This window comes from Pseudorca crassidens, chromosome 1, assembly GCF_039906515.1.
Source record: "Pseudorca crassidens isolate mPseCra1 chromosome 1, mPseCra1.hap1, whole genome shotgun sequence".
Classification (NCBI taxonomy): domain Eukaryota; kingdom Metazoa; phylum Chordata; class Mammalia; order Artiodactyla; family Delphinidae; genus Pseudorca; species Pseudorca crassidens.
Window position 1 is genome coordinate 128,717,915 of NC_090296.1, and position 27,321 is coordinate 128,745,235.

The window sequence follows — 27,321 nt, forward strand, 5'->3', positions numbered from 1 at the left end:
GACAAGTCCCCCGGCTCCGGCCCAAGGGTGCTGCCCGCTCACTGTCACAGTCTGACTTCTTCCCAGTGGACAGACAGCCTTGATGAGTGACAAATGAAACATCACTTAACTATGTTCCTATTTCCTCTTCTGAAGATCAAACCTTGACTTTCTATCATTGCAACATTAGCTCTTTAGTCTTTCTTCCTTATCAGGACACTTTGTTGGCTTCTCACAGAAAGTACAGAGGAATTTGAAAGGCCCTGTCCTTTCCAGAAGAAAGTTTCCAAAAGCTAATTTGCTGTGCGGTCACTGAGGTGGGCAGTGCACGCTGACAGTGAGCTGGACAGGCCCCAGTGTGACAGCAGCTGCCAGGAGACCGGTGGTCCTACACTGGCCCTGGGGACAGGCAGGAGGCGGGGGTGACCGGGCCAGAGGAGGCAGGGCGTGACACTGTCTGGGTTGTTTATCTTGACTACATTCCATTTACAGAACTCATCAAAAATAAAGTCAGTTTCCATCTGCCTTGAAATCTTAGAACATTAGCTTGCCCACTCCAGCAGAGCACGTATTGAAAACAGTTAACTTTGATGGAGGCATTTGAGCCCGAAGGAGACCCCCGCACAGGCCCCTGTAAACACAGAGCAATGGATGAGGAGACCTCGGTGACCGACCGTCCTGGCAGGAAGACCCGTCCCAGCCATGGAAAGCAAAGGGAGCTGCAGCAGAGCAGCTCCAGGATGCCTGAAAGAGAAAGGCCCTGCAGCTCACAGGAACTCCTAAAGCAGCAGGACCTTTAAAACCCAGACTCAGGAGTCACTTGTGGAAGAACAGCATCACAGAACCCCTTCATCACCTCGACAGACAGACAAAAATTCCTCATTGAAGCCCCACAGTCCGGTTGACTGTTCCAGCGGGAGCTCCAGCACTGAGTGTGGACCCTACACTGACCCGGCAACACCCCTGCCTGGTCTGCGTTACTCTTATTTTTATTATATGTATACCATATACATTATATAGTAACATATACTATATAACTTATATATAATATATTACATTTTACATGTGTATGTCTATACATATATAACAGATACATTACATATAACATACATATTAGATATTAGTTGTCCTCCTTTTCTCAGCAACTGTATTTGGACATAAGGTCTTTAAAGAGGTGACTGAGTCAAAATGAGGTCATAGGGTGGGGCCCTGATCCTTATAAGGAGAGGGAGAGACACCAGGGATGTGTGTGCACAGAGGAAGACCATGTGAGGACACAGGGAGAAGACGGCTATCAGCAAGCCAAGGAGAGAGGCCCCCAGAGACACCAGTCCTGTCAATGCCTTGATCTTGGACATCCTGCCTCCAGACTGTGAGACAATAAACTTCTGTTGTTTAAGCCGCCCAGTCTGTGGTGCTGTCACAGCAGCCAGAGCAGACTAGCACCCCATAACTTCAATTCCCATGACTCCAGCTGGAAGGGGCGGCTCCCAGCCTGCAGGGATGGGAAGGGGGAGAGCAGCAGAGGACAAGGTGACAGAGGGCATCACACCAGGAGACACTTCCACAGGCTTGTGTACCACATGCCCCCGTGTCTGTGCACAGGAAAAGCACCGCAGAGAAAACACGTAAGTCCCACTAACACCATACGGCAACACTGGCCTCCTAAGAACACTGATTTTAGAAGCAGCAGGTAAACAATTTAGGACCGGCTTCTATTTCCTCAGGTCACAGTGGATGCAGGCTAGGGTGGACAGGACACATGACCCCTCCTCTCCATAGGAAAAGTCTCAGGAGTGTATGCCACCTGTGGCCTCCCTGCAAACTCCAGAATTCTAACTTGCACCAGGCAGGTGCCTGTACTCCTCCAGGGACCAGGGGATCCACCTGAGATGCAAGGTTTAAAATCACCCAGTCCTCAACACTATGCATTTGTTTCCAGCAATTTTAGGAAGTGGCACTGTGTAGTTTGCCCCTGAGATATTCCTTCTAAGCACAGGTGCTGCCCCATGTGGTGGCAGGATTCTGAGACATCCCCTAGATCCCCAGCCCTGGTGTGCAAGTCCCTGCCAGCGCCCCACCCCCGGCCCCCAAGTAAAGTGGGGGCTGTGAATGTGGGAGGAGTCACTCCTGCAGGTGTAATGAAGGTGACCAGTCAGTGGGCTACGAGCTAATCATCAGGTGGGCCTGATAGAGCCACAGGAGCCCTGTAAACTGGGCCTAAACCAGAGACAGTAAGTCAGACACTAAAGTGTAGAGAGCAATGGAAGGGCCTCATGAACAGGGCCAGGAGCTGAGAGTGGCCCTGGCCATCAGCCAGCAAGAGCACAGGGCCCCAGGCCTACCAGCACCGGAGCTGAATTCCACCAAGAACCTAAATGAGCCTGGAAGAGGACGAGACCACAGCCAGGCCAATGCCTGGACTGCAGCGGGTGACACCCAGGGCAGAGCACCCAGCCAACCTGCACCTGCATGCCTGCTCCCTGAAGCTGTGACAGCACACATCTGAGTTGTCTCCAGCTGCTGAGTTTATATTAACTCATCACACAGCAGTAGAAAACTAATATGCACAATTCCCTTCTTCTGCACAGAAGCAGGAGTCAGAGGCAGCTCAGTCCTCTCAGGGCACAGCAACTGGAAAACTCCCACTCATCTTTAGAATATGCATACCGAGAAAAGACTACCTCACAGGAAAAGAACGCAGAGCAAGACTGGTTAAAATCCAAACACACTTCCCTCTCCTCACAAAGTGGGAGCCCAACAGAAGGTATGCATAACATATTAAAATGTGGGGAAACCTGAAAATGTGTAGTCTTGAAATATGGGCCACATCATACATATTACAAGCATGGAGCATGGACCCTCCAAGAGAATGACAACCGCCCTTGCAATCAGCCATCACCGAGTACCCTGCTCAGGTGTCCTGAGAGGTCTGCCCCAGAGTGTTGATCCAAGAGGTCAAGGGTCATTGGTGGAAAAAAGTGTGATTCTTCTGAGATGGGGGCGGGGGTGGGGGAGGGGTCCAAGCTGAAAGGGGTCCTGATAAAAACGCCTTCTGTTCAGAAGAACCCTTAGGAGGCCACAGGCAAAAACATGTCTTTTCTAGGGAAGCACTGCCACCGGTTTTTCTGCGCCAAACCCCTCACCTCTTGGCCTGTTGTTTGCTCAACTGTAAAGCCAGAGTGTTAAATATATAATTTCCAAGATCTGTTCTTAGGCCAAAAGAGGCTTCTAATGATTAGCTTTCCTCTTCTGGGAAAATCAATTAACACCATTTATAATTAGTCCTGCTGAGCTTTGAAGTTCTTATCTGAGCCTTTTTTGTGCAAAACAGCACAATGTGGGGGGTGAAGGAATAAGGAAATATTAGAGTGACTAGTGACAAATTTTATTTAAAGACAAGCAGTAAACAGAATTTTAAGATCCCTTAATTCATCATTTTTGGTCAGTTGTTTAGGCTGACAAACTATTTATTTGTACTAGTTATGTTTTTTGGTTTTTTTTTTTTTTTTGCCGTACGCGGGCCTCTCACTGTTGTGGCCTCTCCCGTTGCAGAGCACAGGCTCAGCGGCCATGGCTCACGGGCCCAGCCGCTCCGCGGCATGTGGGATCTTCCCGGACCCGGGCACGAAGCTGTGTCCCCTGCATCGGCAGGCGGACTCTCAACCACTGCGCCACCAGGGAAGCCCACTAGTTATGTTTTTAAAGTTACTAAGTAAACAATTCCAATAAGAGGAGGTAAGCTGGCTTATGGAATTTACAGGAATTATTTTAAGCAGTTGAAAGCAGGTTCTTCCTGAAGATCACTATGTTACTTTCATGTAGCTCTTCATGAATGGTTCAAGGACTCCTGCTCAGAACTGTTCTGTTAATGATTTATTTTTTGAAATGCATCAGAATTCCCACCAGTTCAGCCTCACTCATGATCCCTCTCCAGTGTTGAAACTGTCTCTGCAATGACTAAGGGTTTTCAACAATGTATTTATAAATCTCTCCAATTGTATTGGGGGGAAAAACAAATCTGATTCCATACTGGATCTGTTTCTTTAACTTCTGTATTCTATTGCTTTTGCTTTAAGTTAATCACTAAAGGGACATTGCCTTTAAGCATAAATTATACATAATGGCCCATCTCTGGGAACCGCGCCTCCCAGGTAATGAGCCTTAAGCTAAAATACCTTTGTTTAGCTCACAGGAAACATCCTGACCAGGCCCACCTGTGAATGACTACAGGGAGGAGAAATTAACACATCCCCTCTGGAGGCTGACCAGAACCAGGAAATGTTTGACTTTACTTCCCCTTTTAGTATAAAAGAAGTCTGAATTTTAACTCAGGCAAGATGGTTCTTTGGGGCAGGAGTCCATCACCTTCATGATCTGCTGGCTTTCCAAATAACGTCACTACTCCTTGCTCCAGCAACTCATCTCTCAATTTACTGGCCTGTCCTGTCGTGCAGCAAGCATTATGAGCTTGGACTCAGTAACACGATGTGGCCAAGGTATAAAACCAAACAAACAGATAAAGTTTTTTTAAAAAAAAAAAAAAAGGCATTGCAGAATTGAGTGAATTTTACTTTCATCTTCAGTGCGTTGTTATCAAATAAATTTTCATTTAGGTTCTTGGATTACCATTTTCCCAAACAGCAAAAGAAAATTTTTTTAAGGTGACAACAGATTCCAAATTTCAGAAACCATTTAACATCCCTGGTGACCCACTGCCCCTCCTTGTACAAGGACAGTCCCAACAATAATTGGGCTGTCACTGTCCCTGATCTCCAACCTGATTTATGGAGTCATGAACGTAAGAGTCCTCCTGCCAGAAGGAAGGAGGGAGAGGAAGATGCACACCCATTTTTGACTCCACCCACAGCAGGTGACCCCTCCCTTGTAATGTGACACGACCATTCCAGTTTAGTGACCAGGAGGCAGGCTGCCCACAGTTCTAAATGTATCCATGAAATGCCCATGTCACATGCATGGAACCAGCGTCCCAGGGCATCTTGCTGTTGGAGATGCTTGCCTCTTCCATTTCTCAGTAATTTAGGAAATGAATGAGAGATTGAAATGCTTATAACTTGGATACATATTTGATTTTCTGGCCCTTACATTATCTAACAACTTTACGTGGCCATATTTTACCATCTACTTTCTCATGTTCCAAAAATGCTCCCTTTAATTCAATTGCATATAAGTTTCACAACCACACACAGGAACTCCCCAAAGCCCTCCCACCATTCACCATGCCCACACCCTGCTCAGGTGCTGGCAACGCGTGTGCAGGGGTAAACAGGGCACATCTCACTCACCTCCCTTGATTTTTCCCTCCCTTAAACTTGTCTCTCCCCCAACAAGACCAACAAAGGAGTGTGTCTTGGGTTTGGATGGGCAGGAAAGAATGAGAAAGAGAAAGAAGAGATGGAGGGTTTTTAAGGTTTGAGCAAATCCACTTGAAAACATGGCATTAAAGATGAAAGTACAATTCCCTCACTTATGTTTTAAGTACAATTCAGGGCTGAGAAGCACACTTGTTTTGATTAGGCAGTCAGGGAGTGCCTCCTGGAAGAGGGGGCATCTGACTTTAGCTCCTGAAGGATGAAAAAAATCTTAGCCTAACCCATACCCCATCCACCCCAAGGAGACTACTTATACTAAAGAGTGGAATTTAGGGAGAGGCTAAAAGGGCAGTGCCCAAACCAGAGCTTAGGCAGGACACAGCAAAAGAGATCAGGAGACTCAGACACAGAAACAGAAAAGAAAGACCAGGCGTGGGAGTTTGACTGTACAATCGATGTGACTGGACTCCATGAATGATTAGATGAGTCAGGCACGGGGTGCCCAGGTCTCCAGCCCTGGTGGCTGGAATGTGGGAGCCACTGACCTCACCCAGAAGTGGGTGTGCTGTGGGATGGAACAGAGTCCAGTTGTGAGCAATTCTGAGTCCAAGGTGCTGGTGGGCGTATGGGGTGGGAGATGCTTCCAAGACCAAGAGAGATAAAGATAGGCACTCAGGGTTCACACATGGAGGTGACAGGATGCTGACCATGGGCACTGTCATGGTGATTACCAGGGAGAGAGCTAGCTAGACGGAAACAGCGTGAGCTCGGACAGAGGCAACGAGGGAGGGAATGCGGAGGAGGGGAAGTCGGTGGGGGTGGCTGGGCAGGCAGGCGGGACAGAGAGTGGAGGCTGGGAGCCCAGGATGAAGATGTGCCCAAGGCCTCGTGGTGCCCGCTCACCACCACAGGCAGGAGTCCAGGGGCCACACTTTCCACTGCCAAGTGATCACATCTGGACAAACAGTCATGGAATGTGAGCTCACAGTCACTGTATTTTTATTTCCTTTTGTGGGGCCTCAAACTTCAGTGGCACAAACCTGAATACGGCACACCTGTTAAGATCAATGGTCACTTTTCCAAACACTCTTAGCCCCTCTTCCTCCCCCTCCAGACCTGTTTTCCACTCTAGCACATTTCCTGCCTGACTAAGGGAGAGTTCAGTCTCTTGAAAGACGGGGAAATGTTTTCCAGGAGTGGGCCACCTGCACAAGGTTCACGAATGCTTAACGGCTTGGGACAAGGCTTTCAGCCCACGCCAGCTGGAGGCTGACACCAAATCCCCGTCAGCGCCCACACATCAGTATCATCTTAATAATCAGAGCAACAGAACAGTAGGTACGTCCCCCCACTAAGTGCAGCCCTCATATGGAGCAGGCAGCATGCAGAGTGCTTACACACAGTCCTCACACTACATTCTCACTTACGGATGGACAGAGTGACCTGTCCAAAGTCACACCCAGAAAGGGGCACAGCGAGGACCAAATCTGTCTGACTCCGGGGCCCATGAAGCCCTGGGGGAGGTCTGGTTTTGAAAGTATTATACATTTTACATTTAATTTGTGGTTTGTAATTAAAGCAAGAGCTGAGATTTTGTTTTCTTAACTTAGAAAGATGGTGTGATTGTTCAGAACAGTTAAGTGAATGGGGTACCTGTATGGGCAGCGCTGTGTAGAATCATAGAGAAAATAAGACCGCATGGTTAGCAACATTCCATACAACGTGTCTGACATGGAACAATTTTCCCTATAAAGAGAAAGCTCTTTCCAAACATAAAATTGCTTCAGGTCTACCTGTCAGTTTATCACATCCCCTGTTGGTAAAACATCCGGATCCTGGATAAGAAAGGCAAGCTCCAAGTAAAGTGCTTCATTTACTAAACAGAAAAAAAGTTGGCCAGAAATATCGGGATGCATGCAGTTGAATGCATGTTCTTTCCTCCAAATGGTTCAAGATCGAGGTAGGGTCAAACATAAAGTATCTAGAAAGATCCACAAAACACATTTTTAAGAAAAAGAGAAGCCCAGAGAACTCACGAAACACGCAAACCGACTAGACTCAGGCCTCCCAAGCATGGCCCGAATGAAGTACTCCTTTGGCCCTGCAAGGGGAGAGCTGCTCAACACTTTTTTAAGCTTTTTTAAGCAAACAGCACAAATGAGAAAACAGGATGCAGTGAGAGGCAAGCCCTAAATGGGAATGTGGCAGCAAGAGATCCAAGAATCTCGTGGAATAATCATTGTGGCAAGGCCTGATGCCTTAGGGATGAGAAAACCCTTCATGGATTCATTATTCAGATGGTGGACAAATGAAGGAGTATGTGGGGATGAAGAGAGTGAGAGACAGAGATGGACAATTTTCACAACATTTTAAAAAGACCCATAGAGACTCTGAAACTACCCCAAATTTAATATACACTCATTATGAGACAGGCCTGGGACCTGGGACCCTTTGCTGCAGCGTTGCGATGCCTGCACCTGGACAAACCTCTCCTCTAGCTACAAAATACAAAACTATAATGAACTAAAAATAACTACATGTATGTACAGTTGGGGCAAATTCTGGACAACAAGATACAAAGAGACAAAAAAACCCAACTGCCACTTCTGAAGAGCCGGGAACAAAAACAGGGGGTCAGGAGCAACAGCAGGGTGCTGCGCATGCCCCCTGCACACACCACCACCAAGGGGGTGGGCAGATCACCTAAGCCACCCCTCCGGCCCGACCCCTGGACACACCCCCACCCTCACCCCATATAAGGAATCAGCTCAACCCTCCCCTCAGGGAGCAAACAAGGGAATCTGTTACTTGTTTTAGCTCCCTCCTGCTGCAGCAGGAGTCCCAATAAAGCCTTGCCTGAATTTCTTGTCTGGCCTCTGATCAATTTCTATGATCAATTTCTATGATCAATTTCTATATTGATTAAGGAGGCCAAGAACCCTGGTCCCTAGCAATTACACAACAGGCAAAGAAGGGAAAAGCCCAGAATGAGAGAGATAATGGCTTTAAAGCAGGGTTTCTCAGCCTCAGCAACGTTGGGGCCAGATCGTTTTTTTTTTTGCAGAGGGCTATCTGCACTGTGGGACTTGGGCAGCACCAAGCCCCCACCCAAGAGGGGCAGTAGCCCCTCCCCACAAATCCTACCAGCCAAGTTCCTTCTGGGGGCAAAGTCGCTCCAGGTGGAGGACCACCACTTCAGAGCACCCAGGATGGACATTCAGGAACATGGGTTATTAAGTAACCTTTACAGAAACAACATATTTTAAAAATTATGTGGGTGAGAACTCAGCACTGAAACAGAAATGGCAAAATCTGCAGCAGGCACCAGACCCAAATCTGTTGCATAACGTCCAGAATGTGTCTCCTTTCCACCCTAAACTGAAACAGCTGCTCCTTCGGTGAGACACGCTAATGGATTCGGAATCTCATACTAAACATCAGAGCATGCTGGCGGTACTCGCCCCGGATTACAGGGCCTCTGTCTTCTTTAGAATGAAGATTGGATGCTGACTTTGCCAGCCCACACTGGACTATGCTGGGACCACACAATTATTCACTGCAAGGCCACACTGCATACCCAGAAGAAAGGAATTTTCCCCAGGAGCTGTACTAGCTTGTGACAGCAAAATGACACCTAAAGGAACATGACCAATTAGAAACTTCTTGGTGAGTTATAAAACTTTTGTTTTTGGACAAATCATTTCTACAGCAGTCTTTTCTGAGTTTCATGGGACAGTCTCAAAATAGCTCACCAGACATCAGGATGCGGGGATCAGACTCTTTATCCCAATAATAGTACTGCCCATTTGTAAAGCATGTAAAACACTTTGGGGGCACTTTTAGAGTTTTCAAGTTAATTTCTTCTACATTCACTGGTTGGTATGACATTCTCATGAAACAGGCAGGATGACTCACATTTCGGCAATGCCTTAAAGCTGGGAGAGGTCTTGTGTTTTTAACAATTTTTCCTAAGTGGCTGCAACAATACATACTTCTCCTTTGGTACCTAAGAGTACCTGCCCACCCTGTTTCTGCAAACAGTAAGTGCTTCTTTCTTTTCTCTCCTTGCCACCTGATAGGCAGACAGGACACCTTACCTTTTTATTGCTCCTGCCTGACTCCCAGGCCATTTAACCTGTTCTTCTGGGAATAAACTGCCTATTTTCCCACTGTTTTTCCTATCGTATTGTTTACTTCCTTCTGGACAACTTAATTTGTGAGAGCTTTTATATTAAAAATATTAATCCTATTTATTTTACCTTGAAAATATTTTTCTCTAAAGAATTATGTTTTTTAATGTTTGCTTATAGTATATTTTTGTCATATAACAGTTTTAAATTTTTCTATAGTTAAATATGTGTGAGTTTTCTAGGCCTGGCTAAGAAAGTCCCCTGTGCCCCTAGACTGGATGTTTACTTCTTTGTTTTTTGTTGGGGAGTGCAGCATTCTTTTCTTTTTTAGTATTCAAGTGTTCAAATGAACTGATATTCATTTTTATATAGTACAACCTGAGGGTCCAAGGCTGTTTCCTCCAGACAGCCAATTGTATAAACACTGTTTATTAAATAATCCTTTCCCCACGGAACTTAAGTACCCACTCTAAAATTCTCATATATAATATCATGTATTTGGGGTTTATCATGTCTTTCTCCATGTCCACACTCTGACCCTGGGATCCACTGCACAGTGTGCTGGATCAGCCCCATCACTGGGAGCCCCCAACCCCGGGTGGAGGCAGCCCCCTAGCAGGGCCCCGGCTGGCACTCTGGGTGACACGGGGTGCTTCCTGCTGCCACCTCTGCACCCCTGCGAGTCACAGTCAACTTCATGCTGCAGCCCTGGTTCCACTAACTGTACGAAAAGTCCCTCCTGTTTGATCTTTTCAAAAATGTCTTGGCTATACTGGGGCATTATAAACTCTAAGGCCATTTTATTCAATTCCAAGAGAACCTTGCAGGCAGAACCACAGAAACACATGCACCCTCTTCTTGGAGAACTCACTCTCCCACCCACAGCCACAGGAAGCCTCCTGCTGGCTTACATCCTTCAAAGAGATACTGCAGTTTTCTTCATGCAGGTTTTGAGCCCTTCTTGTTCAATTCACTCCTAGGTATTTTATAGTATTTGTTCCTGTTTTCAGCACTATCCTCCCCACTTCCCCTCTGGGTGCTCACTGCTCCCTGAGTTACTGTGAGTCATTCTTTATGGTCCCAAGTCTTCCTCAGCAGCTGTTTCTCTGGGCATGAGTTCTCTCTGCTTAAACCATTTTCCTTTCCCTGGTGGCCAGGCCCCTTTGAAGGAATGGTTACTATTCTTGGTTAGCACGTTTGGTTAGCTCTGCTTGGTTAGCTCTGCTTTCTAAAATGATGGCAGGTGCCCGACTTACGGAAAGTGAAGCGGCCCCCAAGAGAGCAGTGAGCATGAAGTTCATCCGGGCTCCCACTGGCAGCCTCTCCCAGCCTCAGGGGCAAATGAAAAGCACCCCGGAGGCCAGAGTGTCAGGTCACCCTTGCATGCACCAACGGCCACCTTCCCCACTGAAGGCCCACAGCCCTCTGCAGGCCCAGGCTTTCTCCAAGACACTCTCTTTTGTGGCACCCACCCCAGTGCTGTTCTCCGAGTGCCTGTGGCCTATGCAGGAGCCTGAGCCAGTGCTCTGTACGGACCCAGATGGACCAAGGTCAGTCCAGATGTACAGAGACCTGTGGCCACTGCTCCAGCATGCAGGTTGGAGAGGAGAAAGGTTCAGGCCCCCATTTCCCCAGAGCCCCCTGCTTCCTCTGAATCTGAATTTTGAAAGTGAGAAGGCTTCATTGATGACAAGGTCCCTTCCTCTCATTTGACATTCTGAGGGGACTAAGGGCCAGAGAAGTAGACGGATTTTCCCACTCGGTGGGGGTGATGGTCTGCTCCCACTGCACTACCAGGAGTCTTCCCAAGGCTCACTGAAAAGCACTGACCTTTGGGTCACTCTCTGACTAATCCACGCTGGGTTCCTCCTGGCCAACCAGAATGAGGAATCACGCATGCAACCTATTCTCTATGTAAAGTTCTCTAAAAAATTCACCGCAATAACATTTCTCCATAACTGATTTATTGCAAATGTCCCTCAGTCATGACAAGCACGGTGAACGACGTCAAACAAGCCCTGTCCTTCAGAAGATTCAGCCCCTGGAACGGAAGGGATGTTAAAATATGGATCAAACTATGCTCTGGCGACATGATTTCTTTTGAAGCAGTTTGTGTGGGGACGTAAGACACCTCTGGAATTCACAGCTTGGGAGTCCAATCCCAATTTTCTCCAGTAAAGCAGTAACGGCAACAGTAACCTCAGGAAACTGATTTCACCCAATAATTTTCTGAGAACGGTCAACAATGCTGGAATTCAGAACTGACTTAACCCCCTTCTTGGGTAAAGACATGGTGAGTTCGGCCATGCTGTTGATGGTCCCCTTCTCCTTGTGCCACGGCTGCCAGACCCCACAGGCCACCGCAGAGTCACTGTCACCAGTCATGTTTGCAGTGCCCTGTGAGGGAGTGCCGTGCCACTCCCACTTTAAGGATGAAGATGCTGAGGACCAGAGGGGGTTAAACCTATGCCCTGACTCACGGCTGGAAGAGAGGAGAGCTGCTCCAAAAACACGCATAGAAGGAAGGCCTTCTATGTCTACGAATGTAACCCATGCTTTCCAATTTTAGATTATTGGGGGCAAAAATGCTAAGAAATGGGAATGGCTAAATTATAGATGTTTTCGCCTATCTTTATTTAGAAAAAAAAATTTCTCTTTCTTCTTGGGGGAATCAAGCAGGTTACAGTAAGTTACATTCAAAGAATCTTTTGTCGCTACACAAATGTGCAAAGTTAAGAAGCACACCGCTTCGGAGGAACTGAATCAGCCAGGGGTTCCCACCATCCCAGCACCAAATCGCCGTCATACTGCGGAGCCCACCTCATGAGGCCTGGGTGCCATAGACATGACTGTCACACAGGCCCCACTGCGGGAAGGCCTGCCGACTGGTCACCCCTGGCCCAATTCTAAACCCGTAACAATGACGACTTTGGGATTTCAACGTAGCTTCTTGAGATGAGGGAGAGACAGACTCTTCCGTCAATCCACTTCAGTGATTTGGGGTTGAAAGTGCTTGTAAATAGGAACAAAAATTTTTTTAATGTTTTTGGGTTTCTGCTTATGCCTCTAACAATCTAAATACCGTTGAATTTGATTCCTGATTTTGGTTTTAGCAATATGTTATTATCTTTACCACTATTAATAGTAATACTTATTTTCCCAAAGACTGCCAGGTAGGTACCAGCACTAAAATTACTGCCTGGAAATATTTCTTGAGACATTTTATTCCTTAACTGACGTAGTGTGTCATGAAATCCGCTGGGAAAAATTTGACCTGTGAAAAGGGTTTGTTTCACAGCCAAAAGCACAGGTGCTGAGTGTCACAGTCTCTTTCACCCACAGCTCTGTCATGACCCTGTGTGCACACACAGCCAGGGCCAGCACACGGGGGTTCCCATAGCAGGGAGCTGGCCAGGGAGCCTTTGTTCCTGCACAAGCTGAGTCTGGCCGACATCAGAGAGCACTCTCCCTTCTTCGGACCGCTCCGGTTCTTTCCACTGGGGATGTGCCCCTGTGGTCAGGCAGGCATCCTGGGCATGGCTGCAACCACAAGTGACCTGGACAGGTGTCCTCTGCCTGGAACTTGCCTGCTGCCCCCTGGGATGGGCCAACTGGGCCTCAGGACAATGCCCCCTGGGTGGAAATGGCAGCAGCAGTAATTCAAACTCGCCTTGAAAAGGCCTCTCACTCTTTCAGTGGCTCTTGAAACTTTAGTAACTTGGAAAGGTTATCTTTCAGAAAAGAATTCACAAAACACACACCTGTGTATATTAGGCTCCTCAGTGGCACAAGGAATCCCCCTGCTGCCAGGAAAGCTGGGACAGGCACCCCAGGCCCAGGACACACCTCTGAGCAGGTCACTGGCATGAAGAGGGGCCGACCTGCCGCCCGCATCTGTGGACATCCCGAAGCAAGGCCAAGGGTACAAGGAGGGCAGCACAGAACAGCGAGAAGATTCCAATCAGCAGGAGAAAAAAGGCTTTTTTACTTCCTGCAATATGTGATCCCAGTCTGGTGAGACAGCTTCCAGGTCTCCTGGGCCACCGGGGCTGGATGACAAACACCCAACAAGAGAACAGTCCTCAGATCATGGTGACAAAACCCGATTCGGCTGCTCTGGCTGCCACCCGCACTGGACACGCCCATAAAGGGCTTTCATCTGGACCCCCCAACAATGCAACCTGATCTAGGGTAGCGTAGAAAGTGTGTCAGGCAGCCCACTCTGGAACATTCGGGAGGCTTCCTACCCATCCTAATAAAATTCACTTTATTTCAAATACCAATACATGGCTAATTTTTTTAACATCTATTTCTCACCTTATTTTTTAGTTTTATTTTATTCCTAGTATTTCAACAACAGCAGAGCCTATGTGCTTATACAGAAATAAAGTCCACACATTTAATCTAACACCAGTATTTGAATAACTTTAGTGACAGCACTATCCTCATGCTGTCCCCCTTACAGAGGAGAGTTTGGGGCGTCATTCTGGGTGAAAGGAAAATGTATCTCCTCTTAGGTAACTAACTTGAACAAAAGAAAACTCTTTGGAGTGACAGTCTCTCCTCAGCTGGGGAAGGCAGTCCAGTGTGTGCCATGACCCCAGGGGGACAGAGATGCTTTGGGGAACCAGCCACATGTACTGCCCTCACACTGTCCTACACATTGGGATGTGAGGAAAATAAAAAATCATTTTCCTGTTTCAAGTCAGAACAGCAGCTCCCCAGGCCCCGGGTTCAACCCCAGGGTCAGCACTTCCAAGCTGTGCTGCCAGGCGTGTGTCTGAGCCTGTGTCCCCATCTGCAGAGTGGGGATAACAGTGACAATGCTTGTACCGTGGGGGTAGGGAATGGGTGCAGAGATGAGCTTGGCTGTGTACTCAGGGCTGCTGTGACGGGGTCTTGGGTGAGAGTCTCTGGGGGAAGGTGCCACCACGGAGCTTTGGAATGCTGACTCGTACTCACCTCCCAGAGAGCCAACACCTCTCACCCTTAGTTCCCCAATCATCAGGCCTCAATGTGCTCATTTTGAAAATGGTTCAACCTGGCGTGGAACAGCTTGCTTTTAAGGAAATCACACCTTTCCGCTCTATAAAGCACCTTGCCCCTGCCCCTTCTGCACCTATTGCTCACCAGGCTACTGTCCTTTTGCACCACCAGGTGGGAGGGGCACCTCGGGCCCCCATGGGGACCCCTCCTTGCTAATCTCTGAACCCAACATGCCTGACAGAACACAGAGGCCACGTGGCAGTATATCTCCGTTACTGGCGAGCAGTACCACTTGCCTTGGGCCAAAGGCTGAGAATCTCCCTGTGTTCCAAAGGGAAGGATCTCATGCACATTTTTATACCAACACAGGGAACACGTGCTCCACATGACGGGAGGGCACGTGGCCGACTCAGGCTAGTACCACACACAAAGCCATCTTTGTTCACCAGGAAGACTTTAAAAATTATTTTCCTGTTTCAAGTCAGTAAAATGTTGCTTTTGGGCCAAGACTTACTTGGGAACTCTCCAACTGGATGCTTGTCTTCTGAGAACAGAACAGAAATTGGGCAAAGTGCACCATGGAGACGTTGCATATGCCTGTCTCTGCAGTACAGACCGTGTTGTTTTAACGTCGCAACACGGAGCTGGGCTTTCCTCCTTGAAAACTGAAACCACCAGGCTGGGAAATATGGAGGCAGCTTCTCTCAGACCCACAGGCCTCCCTCACTGAAGCTGGGGCCACGTGGATGCACTGAGTCAGAGTCTGGGACTATGGACCAGCTCCCTCTGGCAGCAGTAACAGATTACCACGAGCGAAGCTTAAAGCCACACAAATTTATCATGTTATAGTCCTGGGGGTCAGAATCCCAACATTGGCCTCACTGAGCTAAAATCGAGGTGTCAGCAGGGCCGCATCCCTTTCTGGGGGCTCCAGGGGCAAACCCGTCTCCCTGCCTTTTCCAGTTTCTAAGGCCAGCCCCCTCCTCCACCTTCAAGGCCAGCGTGGCGTCAGGCCTCTCTCACTGAGCTCCATCTGTCTGGCTCTCTCCTGATTTTTTTTCTTCCACCTTAGGATCCCTGGGATTATAATGGGCCCACCTAGAAAAGCCAAGATAATCTCTTTATCTTAAGGTCATCTGATGAGCCACCTTAACTGTGCTTTTCCATGAAAATACTCACAGGTTCTGAGGATTAGGAGGTGGACGTCTTTGGAGGACCATTATGCTGCCTAAAACAAATCATGAGCAGAAATCAGGTAAAAGTGCATTTTATATGTGAGGAGGGTGTGGCCAATATTCAGTGAGATGTGTCCTGAAGTCAGCTCCCACCTGGTGCTCTCATGGCCAAGGGACCCTAGTGAGGGGGGACGATTCCTGAAACAAGGCAAGACCCGGCCACAGGGACACATCCCCCTCTGACCCTGCAGCCTAGGGTCTGAGGGGAGACAATGGTTCGTGGGAAGGTGGTCAGGTTGTGACTCTGTGGCCTGTGCTGGGTCCCCACTTACCATCCCTCAGGCACATCTGCCATACAGTCCCCTAGGACCCCTGGATTACTCGTGACCTGCTGGGCACCTTCTTCCTTTCATTCACTCACTCATTCATTCATCCAGTGTCTGTTGGTTCTGCTGGGCTACATGCTAAGGGACGAGGCACGACAGGGAGCAAGGGGACCTGTGATGCCCTCATGCCCTCTGGGCATCTGCAAGTTTCCTCTCTGCTTCTCAGACACAAGGACTGCATCACTAGAGCAACTCACCCACCATGGAGAGTTCTTTAAAGAGAGTGATGGAACCTACACAAGCAGCCCGAGCTGCTCTGCCTTAGTTAGTCCGTGGGAACCAGGGTTTGGCCACTGACGTTCTAACCCCTGGCGGGCAAAGTCCAGTCCCCATTCCCAAGGGCCCTTGTCACTAGCACCTGTTCCATAAGGATGTGACCCTCAGGTTCCGAAGTGCTGCTGTCCTGCTTGTAAGGCCAAGATAGCCCACAGTGGACACACCAGCAGCACCTGCTAAACCCAACAGTGAATTCAGAAAGCCCAAGAATGAACCTCACTCAGTCTGGACCACGCTGGGCAATTCCCAAACCTCCAGAGGCCTTGGCTTCTGCGAGCGTACACTGGGAGCCACAGATCTGCCAGACGTGGGCTTGAGTACGCCTTAGTACCACCCACACTGCTGCTCTGTCTGCACACTGCCCTGCCACAAGATGTGTGCGAGGGGGAGGCGTGTGTGTGTGGTATGTCTGTAGGTGTGGGGGGGTGCACACACGTACACATGGATGGGTACACACAGATATACACATCAAGGACAACTGACACACGTTGTCAAGTAGAAAGAGCCTGAGATCTAAAAAGATAGACATGTTCAATCAGCCTCCGGCATCCACTTAGTGTGCCTGGATAAGCCACCTAACTACTAGGAACATGAACGTAAGTCATCTTGTCTGGAAAACGTGGCTAATGACACAGGCAAGTCACCTCTCAGAACTGTCCTGGGAATCAAACCAATTTTATCCAGCATGCACTTTTGAATATTAAATATATAGAATCAAATAAATGTTTGTTAAACAGCTGAATGAATAATATTATGTGGTATTTCCTTTAGAAGTATAAAATATTATAAAAATATCAGGAATTTTAAGTATTGGCTTTTTAGATTTGCTCAAATTGTAATACATCCTGGGTTTGGAAAACAGAAAGGTGGGAATGGAGGAAAAGTAAAAACCCTCTTTTGAAATCTTATAAGGCACATGCAGCAGGTGTGGCAAGCTAATGGTGATGCGGGAGAAGGTTCTGAGAGAACCAACCTCCACATCTACACACAGGCCCACAGGACCCTGCTGGATACCCGCTCAGCGATGCCTCTCCAGCTAGTTTAGAATGACTGGTTGAGTCCCTAGGACCCACTGCAGATGGAATCCAACAGGCCCAGCACACACTGGCCTCAGGGCCCCTGCTTCACCACCTTGAGTTCCTCCTGCTGTACAAGGGTCCGGATCCGGGAAAAGAGATGCTGCCTCATTAAGAAACAGAAAGTCTTTTATCATAATCAATGTTTCAATAGTAGCATTCACCAAAAAGTGGGCTCACCCCCTGCATCACACTTAATACATATTTTTGTGCTATGTTTGAGTTCGAACAGCTGGCTATTTACAGATTTTGACTGGGAAAATAATGCATGAACATATAAGAAAGTTCCAGATAAAAGTCGAAGTCTTGTGGCTCAACACCCGTGGGTTGTGTCCACTCTAGCACCACCTGGGCCCACAGGTTGGAGGCTTATGTGTCCCTTCTAGGGGCAGAACACAAGGAAATTCTAAATCCATGGGTTAAAAAAGGAAGGCTGGACTATTTTCCTTCCCAAAACTCACCTAGTTCTAGGAATTGGCAAACATTTCATAATTTGCTTCATGAAAATAAGTTTCTACCTTTACTAAAAAGAAAACGTGAAATTCCCATAATTCCCAGAGTATGGAGGAAAAGGTATTTCAGAATCAAAGATGAAAAGCACATCTGCTAGTTATTTCGAATAGTCTTCCCAAGACATTTATCTTAATTCTTAGAAAAGCCCCTTATATTGCTTTGAGAAGAAGCAACTGCAAACTGCTAAACATAATTGTCTTCTAATTAATACAGAAGAAACAGCCGCCCTGACACACCTTCTGCTCTCCCTCCACCATGAATTCTCCCTGACCCCAAAGCAGGAGAAATTAAGTGCAGGCATGTGTTTTCTCCAGTGCATCTAAATGGCCCAGTTCTGACCACAGCCTACCCTTGAAGGCACCCATGTCTCCATCACACAGACTGCCTCCACCTCAGCTGGGAGCTCAGCTTTTCAGGAGCAACAAAAGACGGGCAAAGGAGAAGTGCTCAGGACTTTCAAAGAACGGCCACCTTGGGTGTGAGATCAGGAAGACACCCTTCACTCATTTCTTCATGCAGTGGAATCTTCACATATTTCAAGAATGACCCCGAATGCCATCTTCTCTCCTCCGCTGAGCGCCTCTGAACGCTCAAGGGGACCAGATGCCCAGGCTCTGAGCACCTTCACCAGGGAGGGTAGGCAGGCAGCCTGCCCGCAGGCCTCCTCACCCACTCCACCGGGCCACACGCACAGGGTGCTCACTGGCCTTCAGGCCGCCCATCCCCTCACCCTGCCCATGGCCCGGCCTCCCACAGGTCAAGCTGGCTTTGCTGGCTGAATGCTTTGAGATTCTGGCGATGGTCAAACATTCCTTGTAGGGTGATGGTTTTAAATGAAGTCCTAATTAACCAAATATTTTAAAGAGAAAAACACTTTCGTTGGTGCCAGTTGGGACTCTGAAATGATGTCCTCACAAATTTTCTACCTATAGTGGAAGTGAAGGTAAAAAGTTCGACTGGGGTTTCCCTGGTGGCGCAGTGGTTGAGAGTCCGCCTGCCGATGCAGGGGACATGGGTCTGTGCCCCAGTCCTGGAAGATCCCACATGCCGCGGAGCGGCTAGGCCTGTGAGCCATGGCCGCTGAGCCTGCGTGTCCGGAGCCTGTGCTCCACAACGGGAGAGGACACAACAGTGAGAGGCCCGCATACTGCAAAAAAAAAAAAAAAGTAATATTGAAAGTTAAATGTGTCTTATTTACTTTCACAAGTGCCCAATATATCAGCAGGCTGAAAGCACACAGCCCCCGATTTAACTGTTGGTTCCCATGCTGTACTACACAACAAGGCCCTTCATTTCACAGTATGAAAATAACACCACCATGAGTCACCACTGGGTAGCAAAGTTACTTCCCAGTTCTAGGGTTTGTTCTCACTGTTGCATTTGCTTTCTTCAAGGTCTCACTATGGCCTTACTGTGCTAGGGGTATATTGGATGAAGCAGCTAGGCATAAATTAATGGTTAAATGAGCAAAAACGGATGACAGGTTTCCCCCACTATCCAAAAGCAGAGTGTTTCTATGAAACTTTTCCTGACCTGAAATGGCATAAATGAAGAAGCAATTACCTTACAACACATCTGGCAAGGGATGCACAAAAATAAATCTAGATAAAGCACAGATGCTCACACAGTTCAAAGCTACTTGATACAGAGATGCTGAGTGTGGTTCCCAGAGAAAGAGCTTGGTGGTGTCACTCTTTGAGGTGTGCATTGCCTCTATCGCCGCTCGCTGCAAAACAAACGCTATTTTTGCTTTTTGCCTTTTTTCATAAAAGCAAAAATCCTCTTTGGATTTCTTTTGGTTAGCAAAAGTGAACGCAAAAAAATAAATAAATAAAAGTAAAAACAAAGTGGCATAAACTGAACTTTCGAAAAGTGGGGGATACCTATACTTCAGCACAATTTATCGATCAACTCTCATCAAAACACTCTCCCGTTTGTCTCCTGTTTCCCAGGTGAGAAAGCGGTTTGTATAAGGAACTAGTGATTCACAACTCATGTATTTTTATGCCAGTATTTTCCCCCATCAGGTGACCAGCCTGGATCTATAATACTTTTATGCCAAATGCTGTCTATTCTTTGGGGGAACTTAGAAGAAGTTTCTTGGAGAAGGTAGAGTTTGGCTTTAGGATTAAAGGCTGGGGGGATCCACATGCACTAACATCAGCACAGGCTTTCCTGGGTTTCAGGAAGATGGTCACAATTGGGAGGATGTGATGTGCTCACTGACTGGCCGTGAGACAGGGGTATGCAGAGAGGCCACAAGTGGGCAATAAGGTCCTTACAGGAGATGGCCCACATGGTGGGGAGGGGAGACATGATGGCTGCACGGGAGGATTCCTGCTCGTGTTCTCTGAAGCCTGAGCCCTGCGGAAGCTTCCAGCACTGAGACAGTCTGCACTCTAAGTAAGAGCACCCTGGGAGGCCCCAGATGGGAGGGTGGGAGGCAGGGAGGTGGGACCACCCCCCAAAAGAACCCAGCTGAGTGTGGGATGGTGGGGGCCACATGTCACAGTGGAGGAATCCTCAAGAGATGGGATACAGGAGGGAGCCTGTAAGGCCCATACCTCCCACAAAGAGTCTAGTGGGAGCAGGGTGGGAGTGGCGAGCCATGAACTAAGGGCACCAGGGACAATTACTGATGGCAGAGTGATGGAGGACACACATTTCACTTTGACTTTCTCAAAATTATGGTGTTTCTTTTAAAACTAAAGACGAGAAAAATCAAATGAGCAACCAACCTTAAGAACTCCATCCACTTCACCACAAATTTGCTGTGAGCTAACATTAACGAAGGGCACATTTATATAAAGATGGCTGTTTTTTTTTTTTTTTTGGTAAAGTCTATCTTCAAGGTAACATATAATTAAATTTTTGCTTTCAGAAATTTTTATTTGTGCTCATTTTCCTTTCCTTCTTGGGAAAACCTCAAACTCACTCATAGTTACATAGATGCACCATGTGCCTGAGAACAGTGCTCATCACCCTGGATACGCCGAGAGGCGGGAAGATGTTTCCATGACCACCGTTCATCTTTGGTCTAGCAGCACACAGTAATTTTTTTTTTAACATCTTTATTGGAGTATAATTGCTTTACAATGGTGTGTTAGTTTCTGCTTTATAACAAAGTGAATCAGTTATACAAAAAGTATGGAACGCTTCACGAATTTGCGTGCCATCCTAGCACAGTGGCCATGCTAATCTTCTCTGTATCGTTCCAATTTTAGTATATGTGCTGCTGAAGCGAGCACAGCACACGGTAATTTAAGCATGAGGACTTGTTGCTAAAAATCCTGAAGTAGAAACAAGAAGGGGATGGAAGATACTTTGCCCTCTTTCCCAAGGCCTGTATTCTCAGTTCTGCCGTCGCAGAACTGGGTGGTATATCCCATCTGGCGGCCAATACAGAAGTGGTCTGCCTTGGGGTCACCCACGCTGCAGACTATATGCACTTCAGGTAGATCTAGGACATGTATGGTAAACCACCTGACATAAGAAATTAATTACAAGAATTTTTTTTCCAAAAATGACAATGTGCATTGTAGAATCTAGTTTTCAAAGTCAGGGTCTTCAACTAGAGATGAAGGCTTGATGGCAGTTTCCCCATCACTTAATGCGAACTCCCTGTGATCCATGTAAGTGTTATAGAGTGGGGGCTGAGAAATGAGGAGGCCAAAGCAGGAAAACTATCCCCGAACTCCTCATCTCCTGCAAACCTTCTAATAAGACCTGCTGCCGAAAGCCCAAGGGCCTGGTTCAAGTTTCCTTAACTTTCCTGTCTGCGGTTACCTGACAGTACAGCAGCGGGGTTGCCAGGAGACGGGGTGCAGGGATGAAGGCGTGGATGAATTACCAAATGGACGATTTGAGCCTGATGTGTCTGCACTGCTTAGAATTCAAAGCTGCTGGTAGGCAGTTCAAGAGCAAGCCAATCCTCTCACCTGCATATTTTAGGGTTCCTTTAAATCTGAAGATGTTCTGGGAAATACACATCTATACTTGTTTGTTTTCAAAGTGTAACAATGCCCACAGAGCTCTGGGCACACAGACTGTTTTGCAACTTAAATATATACGATGAAACTATGATTCTATGTCCATAGGGCTTTACCTCCTACCTGCCTACAACAAGCAATGTTTGTACCACAGTCTGAAAACAGAGCAAACAGTCCTGGCCAGGACTTACGAGACGAGGTCTCCCAGGTCTGATGGAAAAGGCTTCCACAGAAAGTACCACTACTGGGATCCAGGGGGTGACCACTGGGTGGCCAGAAATTCATCTGCAAAGCCAGGGAGGTGAGGTATGCAAAGACACACCATAATTATGCCTAGAAGCCAAGTGTAGCACAGCCTTCCCTTTAACTATACAGCCTGACAGAAGCAGAGAACTAACTGCCCTGATCTGGAGTCAGAACAAGTCTCCTAGCCATGACAACAGTGTGTGTTTAAATGAGGTGGAGGACATGTGTCATCCAGCAGGGGTCACAGGTGACCTGACACCACCTTAGCAGAAATTTCTTTTCACTTCACTAATTACAACCCATTAACAGCCTTAAGCCACCAGACAATGGGGTCCAGTGAGCATAGGTCCCAGAGGGGTCAGTGTGGGTGGAACACAGGAGGCGGGGAAGGCCAGCATCAGGGACACTGCAGGAGCCCAGAAGGGAGCTGCCGGGATGTCCCAGGCAGACGTGGATCACTCGGGCTCTTGCAGGCTCTCTACAGATACAGAGCTGGGTGATTAAGAGGAAGAAGGCCAGAGGCAAACTTTGCTGACTGGCCAGTTCCTGGCCACAGAGAGAGGGAAGCATCCCACCAAGACATACAGCAGAGTTGGGAAAAGAAAGGAGAGGAAAAAACTAAGAGAAACAGGAGATGAAGACAGAGAGGGAAGAGAGAGGAGAAAGACAAAACGATCAGGGCAGGGCCTGGTCGTTTACAAGAAAAAAAATTTACAAGAAAAAAATTAAAAAGCACTAGTGAGATTGTGGGGAGGAAAAGCTTCAGGGACCCAGAAACATCACAAGTGTCAGGGACACAGGGACAGTGTACACGGGTCATCGGACACACGGGGACCGACATCACACCTAATCCAGCTGTACCACAGCTCACTCCGCCAGTCACTGTGTCTCCCCAGGCGCAGCCCCACTGCTCTCCACTCTGTGAGGCCGGGGAAACTGAGGCACGGGCTGGAAGATGCCAGCCGGCAGAGTGCACGGCATCATGCAGGACCTGGAGCGATGGTGATGCTTGCTCAGTGCCTGGTCCATGTTTCTCCCCACCCAGCTCCTCTGAAGTGGAAACAATTTATCAGGAGACATAGCGAACATTTACAGGAGCAAAGATGACAGCTGTAGTGCCTGCCTGGCCCGCTAAGAAACTGGCGCCTAGGAGTTAGTAGTTTTTTTGTTTGTTTGTCTTTTAAACAGTTTCCTTAGTTTCTGACTATCCTCTGATAAAAAGCACAGTGTCAATCACACTTTAAAAATAAGTCAGGAAACAGGAACCTCACTCAGATTCTTACCGTGTTAAAGAACACTTCTGTACTTTGGATATCATGTCCTGTGCTGAGTACAAAGCTCGATTTGTTTCTGCTTTGTAATGTAGAGTGTTATGTTCTACCACTGCTACACAATCACTTTGAGGAAACATTACTATAAAAATAAATAAGTTTCTTTTTTCATTCAAAGCGAGGGAAAATAACAAGGACGCCCTAAGCACACCCACAAACCTTTTCCAAGAACACTTGTATTTGTCCCTGGGCTGGCAAGAATGTTTTGCTGATGATATCAAAGTCCTTTAATTTATCTACGATCAATCACACTTAAACAGTGAGGAAAAAATACTCATTCTGTTCCACTTTAAATTAAAACAAGCTATTTTTTGGGTACTAGGCTGTCTTTATTTTTCTTTGAACACAGGGGAAATACGCTACTCTGAGACCTGGCTGTGGAAGGGCAGCAAAATACACTATTAATCTCTGAGTTGGAGTTTTAAAAAAGACAAAGTATAATTCCATTTTCAAAACTGATCGCCAACTTCCACTTCTGACCAAGTGGAATATACAGGATTTACTCTCCACTTTGAAACAAGTAAGAAGCTGGGACAAAATACATTTTAAAAAATGGTTTTCAGGACTTCCCTGGTGGTGCAGTGGTTAAGAATCCATCTGCCAATGCAGGAGACACGGGTTCAAGCCCTGGTCTGGGAAGATCCCACATGCCACGGAGCAACTAAGCCCGTGCGCCACAACTACTTAAGTCCACGTGCCTAGAGCCCGTGCTTCGCAACAAGAGAAGCCACAACAATGAGGAGCCCGCCACTGCAACGAAGAGTAGCCCCCGCTCACCGCAACTAGAGAAAGCCTATGCACAGCAACAAAGACCCAATGCAGCCAAAAATAAATAAGTAAATAAATTTTTTAAAAAATGGTTTTCAGACACTGGACAGCAGGAAGCTGTGAGAGTGGAGCAATTGAGGTGAGCCCCACACTTGCCCTGCTTTATTGTCTGAAGGGTCTCAGGCCGCAGACAGGATGGGGAACCAGGCAGAGCCCTCAGTCTCCCCAAGCCGGTGGGGGAGAGAGCTGAGGGTCCAGGGAGACCAAGGCCGCTGCAGTTTGTGGGGCAGGGTGCCAAAAAGGGAGAGCTGCCCAAAGAGGCCAGCTGCTCTGGAGACCAACCAAGGGGCCCCTGAGCAAACAACCCAAGGCCAGGGAAAGACCCACCTGAAAAAAAGCAAAGGAAAGATCTCTGAATTTCCCAGTGGTCCAGGAATAGTGTTTGCTGTCACCAGCTAGAGTAGTAAGTTTCTTAGTTCAAAGTGTACAGAAGTGTCCAACAGCTTATAAAGTAAAATTCATAACACTTGGCCTGGTGATAAAAAACCACAGGCATGCAAAGGAGAAGAAAGGTAATCAAGAAAATAAAAATCAAGCAATACAAACAGATGCAGAAATGAAACAGATGACAGAATGAGTAGGGCACTAACATAGTTGTGACAACTATAATCTGTGTGTTCAAGAAACTAGAGGAAAGATGAAATTGTTAAGTAGACATATGGAAGAGATTTAAAAAAAAAAGACCCAAATCAAACTTCTAGAGTTGAAAACTACAAAGTCTGAGATGAAAAACCCACTGGATGAGATTAACGGCAGACTAGACATCTTAAAAGAAAAAAATTAATGAACTTGAAGACACAGAAGTAGAAACTATCCAATATGAAAAATAGATTTAAAAAAAAAGATGGGAGGGTATAAAAAGAACATCCGTAAGCTCTGGGACAACTTCTAGTAGGCTAATACATCTGAAATAGAGTCAGGGGGTGGGTGGGGGAGCAGAGAAAAATGGATGAAGAAATAATGACCAAAAATTTTCCAAATTTGATGAAAACTATAAATCACAGATTCAAAACACTCAATAAATCCCAAGTACAAGAACAAGAAGAAAATGACACCCCAGGCAAATCATATTCAAACTGCTTAAAAATCAATGACAGAGAATCATAAAAATAGAGAAAAAATACATTACGTACAGAGAAGCAAAGACAAGAATGATAAACTTGTCATTGGAAACACCAAAGCAAAAAAGACAGTGAAGCAACACCTTCAAAGTATTGAAAGAAAAAACTGTCCACCTATAATTCTACACCCAGTGAAAACATATTTTGAAAACAAAGAAGAAATAAAGACTTCTTCAGACCTAGAAAAATGGAAAGAATTCATCCCGGGTAGACCTGTACTCTGGGAAAGGAAATGGAAACCCTTCGGGCAGAAGGAACGTCACAGCAGGTGGAAATCTGCTTGCACAGAAGTGATGACAGGCACCAGAAATGATGCCCATCACCTGGTGTCAGTAATGATGTCTGCAGATCAACGCCTTTGGGTCTGCAGTCCAAATCCTCACTTGCCCTTTTCCTCAGGACCACCCATGCCAACCCGGGCCTCATTTTCCTGCAATTTTTTTAAGTTGCTCTGGAAAATACATGTTTCCTTGTGATCCCTGAGGTTTCCACATCTTCAAGCTGGGCAGAAGGGAGTCTGTTACTTCGAAATATAAATGAATAAGCCTTCTTAAATTTCAATTAGGCCACTTTGGATTTCCCTTAAAATTATTTCTGGTTTGGGAACTTATTTTGTGTACAAAAAAGAGAAAATTCTTTTGCATTTCCATTTTTGGGGACAGACAGAAGATAAAGGCAGAGCCAGCCATATTAACCTGGTATTGTGAAGTTTGTCAGAGTCTGGGACCAATGTTCAAAAATTAATAGGAAAATGCACAAATATCTGCACTATTTGTGTAAGGTGTATACCTCCCAAACACAAAATATCCATTTGGCTTGTGAAGAATATGTATGTAAGAAGGTTCTCTCAAGAAGCTAGAACATCCTTTCAAGAAAAAAAGATATTACAGTTAAATGTTTTGCTGTTTGCTAAAATCAATTTGATTAAATTGAACTCTCTCCACCCCCTCACCCTCTACCAAGTTGACATCAAACCACTGAGCACTCAGAAGTTAAATTCCATAAAACACAAGCAGCTGTGCTCCATCAAAACAAAAACAAAAATTGACACAAATAGCTATTCACTTAACCCAATTAGTTGAGGTTACTGATCAGTTGAGATTATCAATACTCAAAATGATTAACGTAACCTCATATTCTAAACCAGGAGAAATCTGTGTGGCATTCTAGGGAGGGGACCCAGGGGAGGTGACAGGAGAACCAGAAAGCTGCAGCCACAGATCGGCTACTTGCACATTTAGGCCTGTTTTCTCATTTCATAACAGCATTGATTTCTCGTTGCATAAAGGAAGGATTGTGGCTCTGCAACCATCTCAAGGTTCTACTTTGGACACTTGTTAAATAGTATCTACAGAGTCAATAGCGGGCCTGTTCCATGGGAGTGTCAAGGTCTCAAACCAGTGGTCCACAATAACCTCTGCCTTCAGAGTTCAGAAAAAGAGACTTATAAAAAGACATTTATAAAAATCTTGATGTCTTCTTTGTTGTGAAACTCAGTCAGCACTGCAACTGCACAGGAACAAGGGGCACGTCTTGGGGCCAGGCTGGCCTCTGCAGCATAGTATCGTCCATCATGGGGTCTTGGTGCCTGCACAGCCTGACACCTCGGGGGGACACACCCTTCTCCCAGACGCTCCCCTCAGCCCCTCCCAACAGCTCCTCTCACTCCCAGGAGTGGCCAGGCAGGAAGAAGATGAAAACTTAAATGCACCAACTTTGTTATCTATTAGCAGATGGTCTTAACATTGCAGACAGCAAAGAAGCTTAGAGCTCACCTCTTCCAACTCTCACCCGACACACCAGGTCACCTCTCCTGGTTATTACAGGACACGGGCTAAAACCAAACTCAGGAATAAATTCTGCAAACATCCTTTATTAAGCTTATTGTAATGATTAGATTCCACACATGTGAAACGTGGCTTTTTCCAAGAAAATGATATTACGTTGGAAAT

The 27,321-nt window shown here is 46.8% G+C and overlaps 1 protein-coding gene, 1 long non-coding RNA gene and 1 other non-coding gene across 3 annotated transcripts in view; 1 reads left to right on the forward strand and 2 right to left on the reverse strand.

The window, feature by feature from the left end:
• ATP10A (ATPase phospholipid transporting 10A (putative)) overlaps positions 1-27,321 on the reverse strand; it is a 174,953-nt gene that overhangs the window by 103,617 nt on the left and 44,015 nt on the right.
• LOC137232938 (uncharacterized) lies at positions 8,109-12,055 on the forward strand. The gene is made up of 2 exons (XR_010947240.1): positions 8,109-8,978; positions 11,426-12,055. It is a non-coding gene; the product is annotated as an uncharacterized lncRNA (long non-coding RNA).
• Positions 20,996-21,102, reverse strand: LOC137207163 (U6 spliceosomal RNA). The gene has a single exon (XR_010934959.1). It is a non-coding gene; the product is annotated as a U6 spliceosomal RNA (small nuclear RNA).